Source organism: Patella vulgata, chromosome 1, assembly GCF_932274485.2.
Source record: "Patella vulgata chromosome 1, xgPatVulg1.2, whole genome shotgun sequence".
NCBI lineage: Eukaryota > Metazoa > Mollusca > Gastropoda > Patellidae > Patella > Patella vulgata.
This window is the reverse complement of record NC_065879.2, coordinates 38517570-38525882: the sequence shown is the minus strand read 5'-3', so window position 1 is coordinate 38525882 and position 8313 is coordinate 38517570.

Below are 8313 nucleotides of genomic sequence, written 5' to 3'. Positions count from 1 at the left end.
CGTTGTTTTTATCCGGCATACACCGTCATACATCTCCTGTTTAAAGTTTTGATGAAAAATATTGTCAATTTTGCTTACTGAGGCCAGATGTGATTTGCGTTGGGTTCAGAGATGAGATTTGTTATCTAGTCTTAGGGTGGTTCTTTTTGCATCTAATATTTGTCGTTACTCTCTGTCAATTTACCTCAAATATTGAAGTGTAAATAAATTGTTGAATTATTCTCCGATCACTTCTTTTTTCCATCGTTTAATTGCACAGTATATTGTACATATACGTTTAAGTCTCGCACGGTTCGCACACGTTTCGTTATACTACGGAAACGTTAAAAACTACGAAACATTCTAGTAGTAGAGATATTAGAGAATGATTATAAATTACGTGTATGACTATTGAAAGGACATCTTGATTCTGGCTGGATTGTAAACAATTTAGTTCTGCTGATATTTTCGTTTCCATCTGAAGCGTGGTATGTTACTCAGGAATATTCGGACTAATAGTTTGATTTTAACATCAATCTGCCTACGTAAATCTGCAGGTAGGGGGTGGGTCAGGTGCATAAGCAGCTTGAAAAGAACGTCACCCGACTGGCACAAATATATGGGGTGGCGCGTCTTCCTCCTCCCACCAACCGCCGCTGAGAAATATTTTTAAAAAAAGGTGAAAAATCGAAAGAACCATTTTCTAGGACCCACCTAGAAACCTCTTGACACTCATTGTCACCACGGCCCTGAAGCCTGAATCATTGTAACTCGACATGCTTACTAACCTGACTGTTAACCTTTAGATAAAACTGTAAGCACTAAAAATATCTCCCTGCGTATAAACTGGGTGATTTGATGATATATTTGGACTAAACACATATTCAAACTAATTAATCTATCAAGGAAATACCCAAAGCTATAATAATCTATTAAAAGAAGTCATGTTTGTGTCATGCGACTTAGCAACGGGTGCGTAGACGGAGGAGAGTCCATTGCATACAAAAGACGATGTTGTCTATAATCGCTGTCCATTTATCATAAATATCGAAGTACGCCCACGTCTTTTACTGTGTTTTTTTTTTACCTCAGAAACTGCTGTACGATTCCGTCTCTCGCTTTTTCTACGTCCTCTCACCATTAACATATACATCAAGCGCTCCCCATACAGCACACCATATTTGGCCCAAATCTGGCTCAGATCTGGCAACATGTGGCAAAATGATTGGGCCGGATATGGCATGCCACATGTGGGCCAGATCTGGCAGACATGAGCCAGACATGGCCCAATCAGAGCCAGATCTGGCCCAGATTCGCTAATGCACACGCTCGCCTTGCATGGCCCAGATCTGGCACACAGCTGGCAGGCTTTGGCAAGGATATGGCATGCCACGTGTGGGCCAGAGATGGCACAATTGGCCCGTGTCTGGACCATCACTGGCCCAAATGTGGCCCACAGATGAAATTCATACCATGCCAGATGTGGGCCAAATAGGGCAACCCGTTATTCCCTGTCCTATTCCTCCTTCGTAAACCGAGGGGCATGGCCATGGTCTAGTGGTTTAACACTTGCTTATTAAATTAAAAGGTCGGTCCTCCAGTCAAGTGGCGTGGTTGCGAATCCCTGCTTGCATGTGACAAGGACTGAAGGAGTAGGGTAGCCTGTCCAACTTCGTCAGTTATCTCTGGGAACTATATTGAAATAGGGTTGAACCATATGTTAGTCCCAAAATGATAGTAGAAATTAAGGATATCTTGCATGCAGCACAAACAACATACATTAACAACAAAAGCAAAATCTTAAATAATAAATTTATTCATCCATATAACACAGCACAGTTCTATGGATAACAGTCACTATATTATATACACACAACGTTTCGACAAGATTTCACTGTTCGTTATAAGGCATACAAATTATCCATGTCAATATCATTCTCCCCTTCTTCATTCTGCAGCTATCTCCTCCTCCTCTTCCCCGTGTTTTTGTTCTTCCCCCATTCAACCATTTTGTTTACAACATTTTTGAAATTATTTTCCATTGCATCCTTGTGGTGAAATTATTTATCACACCTGCAATAAATGCACAAAATGTACATAAAAACATGTTTTTCCTTCTTCATATCAAGCATGGCCAAAGGGTCTGTCAATGCAAGTACCAAAGTATTAAGTCAAATAATTCTTATTTGCCAAGGCAAAAGAATAGTTAAATGAAGTTATTTATAATTAAATCACATAAATCTATCTAATTTAATATTATTGTAGAGAAAGTAATAAAATGTACTTATCTTTTTATCTTTAACTAAGTTCTGTGAAAATAATGCACAGTTTTGTACCACTGCAATGTCTTCAGTTTCTTGTTAGTACTAAATTCTATTAAGTTTTTTTACACTGAATTTTACAATTTTAAATTCAGCCAATGACCAAACAGATTTCAAGATAGTAAATGGGCTGTTCATTATGCTTTGTTGAAAGATTTACATGGTTGACCTGCTAGCTTCAACAACTTGTATAATCTGAGTACAGAATCTGCTATAGTAATTAAAATCTAACTACTTTGTAGCATGATACCCAACACTCAGGCTGTGTTCAAATAAACTTTGTCTTTATTTCATTGACTTCTTTCAAGAATAATTTATTATTTTTGCTTTAAAGATTTATATTTACTGGCTTTTGGGGGAGGGTGGGGTGAGAGGTTTCCTTTTATATTATATACAGTACCGGTACATTAAAAAAATATTATTTTAAGACTTTAATATTTATTTGTAATAAAACTAATACAGAACAAGGGAAAATTCTACTGGAAACTAGATGACATATTCTGAGCCGAAATTTATTGTGTTGATATTTTGAGGCATTTGGCTAGTTGGATGTGGCCATCTCTGGTTCAGATATGGCAAACTTTTCGCATAATATTATTTTTTCAAATGTTTTGAATATAAAACAAATAATTTAAAACTGTTAAACAAACTGACAAGATATTCTTAGATACCAGTTACAAAAATAAGTTTAATTCATCAGTAGTGAGCCAATAGTTGCCAAGTGTTAGCCAGACTATGGCCCACATGTGGCAACATCTGGCTGGATGTGGCCCACATCCAGCCAGATGCTGCCAGATGTGGGCCATACTTGGGCCAAAGCTGAGTGGCTGTCTGGGTCCCTAACGCCAATCGATTGGAAAATCTACGCGTGCATCCTTTGACGTCACTCGAACAGACAGCCCTTAATCAAATAGTGACACCCTCTCATTTTTGTCCTGTATGCGCTCCATGGATGTTTTTCCAGGAATCCAGTATTTTTCTAGTAAGATTGGGTGTCACTTCTTTCCACATATACCAAAATTGGAAAAACCACCTGATAAACACTTTTGAGGGAAGGTATCTTTAAATGTATCATCATCTTTTTTCTTCGAAAGTAAATCGATATCTAACACAGATCAAGCAAATTCATTCGCACTGCTGAAAATGTAAATACGTTACACGCCTGACCTGTGTAAAAAGGGGAACAACTCTTAATAACAAAAAAAAAAAAAATACAACACAATTTATATGGAAAACAATCACTGGTTTATACACATATAGCACGAGGTTTCATTTTTATTATCTTAGCACACGCACAGGGGTCTTTCCTGTGGGGAATTGCTTCTATTAAATCATTTAAATTTAGATCTACTGAGTACTATATTGTTTATTATTATTACACCTGTATTTGGTATATTGAGTACCCTGTTGTATATAGGACTAAGACTAGTAATTATTAGTGCGAGTTATAAATAGACAATTTTTCCCTTAATTTTTTTCTCCCCTCTTCCTGCATTTTTGGGTTGACTTTTTGGTCTAGAATTGGAGAAAAGGGATCAAATTTGCAATTTCATATCAGTTTTGGGTAATACTGATGATATTACAACGGAGGGATAGGGGGTGTAAAGTGTCTTTCTGCAGAGCAATCATTGTGTCGGAAGTGAGATTTTCACCCCTGTCAACTTCAAATCCGTGTAGCAAAAAATCTAAATGGTCAACCCCCTACAAAATTATGATGAGGAGATTGCCAAATGTTGTCCCCATTGTGCCTATAAAGATTGGAACCAACGGAATGTTGAGCAAAAAGCTACAGCCTGTGATGTTACAGTCATTTAACATTGAAGTCAATGGGCAAATTATTGCTAGTCTGAGTCCATATTATGCGGGATTTTCACGTTACTTGCAAAAAAGCTATTTTGTGTAACTTGAGAAAAGATCTGGTACCAAGCCAAATCCACGACACTCAGTTTAATAAATTACGAAGAACAGTGTTCCTAATATGATGATTGAATAAGAAGGTCAATAAGTGCAATTATCATATCTGATTGTTAATTCAAGAGATAAAAATAGTTATAGATTTCTGGTTTGTTCTAAAGAAAAGTTTGTTCGATTTATTACAAGTAACAAATTACACAATATCCGCAAAAGAAAACAAATATGGATATTTTATCTGTAGTGCAAGGAAAACTGGGTTTAGACCAGCTTATAAAATATATGTAGCAACGCCCAAATAATAAAACTACAAATATTGACTTACACATTACAATTCAGTAGTATTTTTTTAAATGGCATATGCCTTTTATTTCCCAGAAATAAACAGAAACAGTGCCTTAGTTGGGGCATAGGCTTGCTGCTTTACAACAATTTTATAAAATATAATACATGGTTATCGTAATTTTATAATAATAGTTCAATGGTGCAACCTGATTTTATACGGTAGGCTAATTGTTGGTCGTATATATTTCTGAGACACTGGTTTGTTTTGTTGTTTATGATATTCTTTGGTTTGATTTTACATTTATATTCCCTTACTATTTTCATATAATACTCTAGACCACTAGGTCACCTCAACCCCGCATAAATTTCTAAACTAAAAGGTAATGTTTATAGTCCTATAAAAAGAAGCCATAAGACCTATGTTGTTACAATACAAGTGATTGGTTCAATTGGAAACATAACTCTTAACACATAAACAATTAATAGGGTAATCGATTGCGCGTTAATGTATAATCAAGAGTGAGAAAGAGAGAGAGAGAGAGAGTGAGAGAGAGAGAGATAGAGAGAGAGAGAGAGAGTTTAACGTCCACTCGACTCAAACTAGGTCATTTTGGGACTAACATATGGTTCAATTTTATTTTAATAATTTAATTCGCTTGCACGTAGGGGTCTTTAGCAGTGGGAGGAAACCGGAGGACCCGGAAAAAACCCACAAGGTTGGACAGGCGACCCTACTCCTTGTCACGTACAACCGGGGAAAAACCACGCCAGTTGACTCAATGACAGACCTCATGATACAACGCGCACGTGCTAACCATTCGGCCATCCAACCTCCCTATACTTCAGATAATAAATTTTAGCACACTGCTTGGCGTACTCTTGTCTTCATAAGCCCCGTTATCGGTATCAAATTGTAATTTCACAAAAACAATCAACAAATCAAATCTAACTAAATCTACCATGTTAATTTACTCTTTTTAATGTCGCTTTAATGGTGGTTTATATTTACATTTACAGTCATTGCTTACAGAAAAGGAATTCCCCGTTACATTACGTCATAGTATACAGATCACGTGCATAAATAGAAATCCGTGTGGTACCTGTAGCTATAGCTACCGAAGACATAATATACATGCATTGTGAACTGCACATGTTATGATGTACCAAACACAAAACATTTCGGTGGGTTTGCCCCCTGAACTTCAGAAAAGGAATTCCCCGTTACATTACGTCATAGTATACAGATCACGTGCATAAACAGAAATCAGCGTGGTACATACCGAAGACATTATATACATGCATTGTGAACTGCACATGACATGGTGTAATCTATTATTAGTCATTGCCTTCAGAAAAGGAATTCCCCGTTACATTACGTCATAGTATACAGATCACGTGCACAAATAGAAATCCGTGTGGTACCTGTAGCTATAGCTACCGAAGACATAATATACATGCATTGTGAACTGCACATGACATGATGTACCAAACACAAAACATTTCGGTGGGTTTGTCCCCTGAACTCCACCGCGACGTACTGTTTGCCAATAGTCGGGAGTTTGGAAGACCAAACAGCTATTTAATCAGTGTTCTTAATTCGTATTTCCTAAATTCATAGTCCTTAATTCTTATTTCTCCATTTGTACACTAAAATTAAAATTTGTAACCTAAAATCAATATTTGTTTTACAAATAGCAGATTTGTAAATTATATTTTTGTTTAATTCAATTGTATTTTAACATAAAGATAAATTTATTTTAGAAAATCAAAAAATTAATCTATATACATTTCATCAGAGACATACAAGGAAAAACAAATCTCGATTAACAAATTTCAAAATACAAATCGCCAAATACCAATCTTGCAAAACATTTCTCCAAATTCATCGAACCGGATCATAATACGACAGAGAATGCCAATCTGTTTCACAGAGAATGCCAATCTGTTTGTTTCACAGAGAATGCCAATCTGTTTCACAGAGAATTACGAGTCTCGAATATTGTCGCGGCCAAGCAAATATTCACTGCGGATCAGTGTATGAGAATGCCAGTGGTGGGCCGAAATCAACCTGACATACAAAAATGTCACCATACAATATGGGGAATCGTGCGAGGATACCATAAATAGAAAAATGACTCGATGACCGTAGTGAACTCCACACTGAACAGCAGTGAATATTCGCTAGGCCGCGACAATCACTGATAAGGATGACATCGATGCGTCTTAATGAGCCACAAATATTAACTTTTTTCCTCCGACAAATTAAATTCTAAAACATTTTTTTTTTGTAAGTATTAGAAAAATAAATAAAGACGTTTGAAGTATTTGTAGGTAAAAATTATTTCCTATTTTAGTGTAAATGGGTATTAAAATGAGTAAAAGACGCCATTCTGCTCGAATCAGTAACTTCTTATGTAAACAATGCACGCGCCATTGAGCAAATGTGTTGAAGGCAGTCATCCTTTACAGAGATATTAGAAGACTTTCGTAATACTCTGTGAAACAGATTGGGTGAAATTCGGTGGTGGTATGGCTAATCCATAGAAGTATGTATAGGTTAAACCGATCTATCATTGAAAAGAAGTCTATCATTAAATAAATTAAATCAAAAGTAGTCTATTTTTAGTAAATTATTAGGTTAATTTTTGATAGCGACATATCTATTTGCACAAACGAAAGGGGATTTTATCTCTTCTAAACCATGTATATTCAAAGAGCGATAGCAAAAAAAATTTCCGGCGATGCATTTACACGATAACTGGAATTTCGAATCAAGACCCGTATTTTGGCTTTTAAGTACCCCCCCCCCCCCTAACTATATATAGTTCGGACGATCCAAATTATATATGTTGTAACAAGGTATGTAAATATGAACGTTTCAGAAAATATTTACAATTTTGTAAATATACATGGACCTTCTTTTTAATGGTATGCTTCCCAGAATGGGCCGTAATTTGACGTTAAATACCCCCACCCACCCCATCCCCAACCCCATATAATACAGGTTAGTACCATTAAAAGTTGTTCTTTTTTACAAGGCATGTATATATAAATGTGCCTGAAAATAATTTACATTTTTGTAGCAAGCAATAAAAGTATTTATCTGAACAGATTTGTAAAATAAATATTGATTTTAAGTTACAAATGTTAGTTTTAGTATACAAATGTTAATTTTAGCATACAAATGTCGTAATACGACAACAAATGAAGAAATAAGAATTAAGGACAATAAAGAGCTGTGTGGTCTTCCATACGGGCGATGTCCATTCCGAAATATGTGCTCCACCCCACCCCTCCCAAGTTTAGCGGTCTGCAGCCATAATGTTGGAAACATTAAACATTAAATTCAATACGGCTTGCGTACATCGGGAAGTATTGTAGTCAAAAATGAAAAGTACAAAACGAAACGTGATATTTTTCCTCTATTTACCCAATACGTAAAATCCGTCCCGGAAAGGGTGTATTGAAAAGCAGCTAAACCACTTTGATTTAGTTTAATGAATCATTTCTATTAGTGATGAGACAAGATCTATACAATTAAATTTGTTAGTTTCTAAATCATACCGGAAGTAGATTTTTTTCTTTTTCTCGTTTTTTCTGAGAGAGAGAGAGAGAGAAATGGGGTTTAACGTCCACTCGATACAAACTAGGTCATTTTGGGACTAACATATGGTTTAATTTTATTTCAATTATTCGCTTGCGCGTAGGGGTCTTTATCTAGCCTAATCTAGCCTAGCTTTGGTCTGGAAATTAGATAACTCTTTGTCAGGGATACTCCATCACTACAAATGTCTGGCAATTACATAGCTCTGTCAGG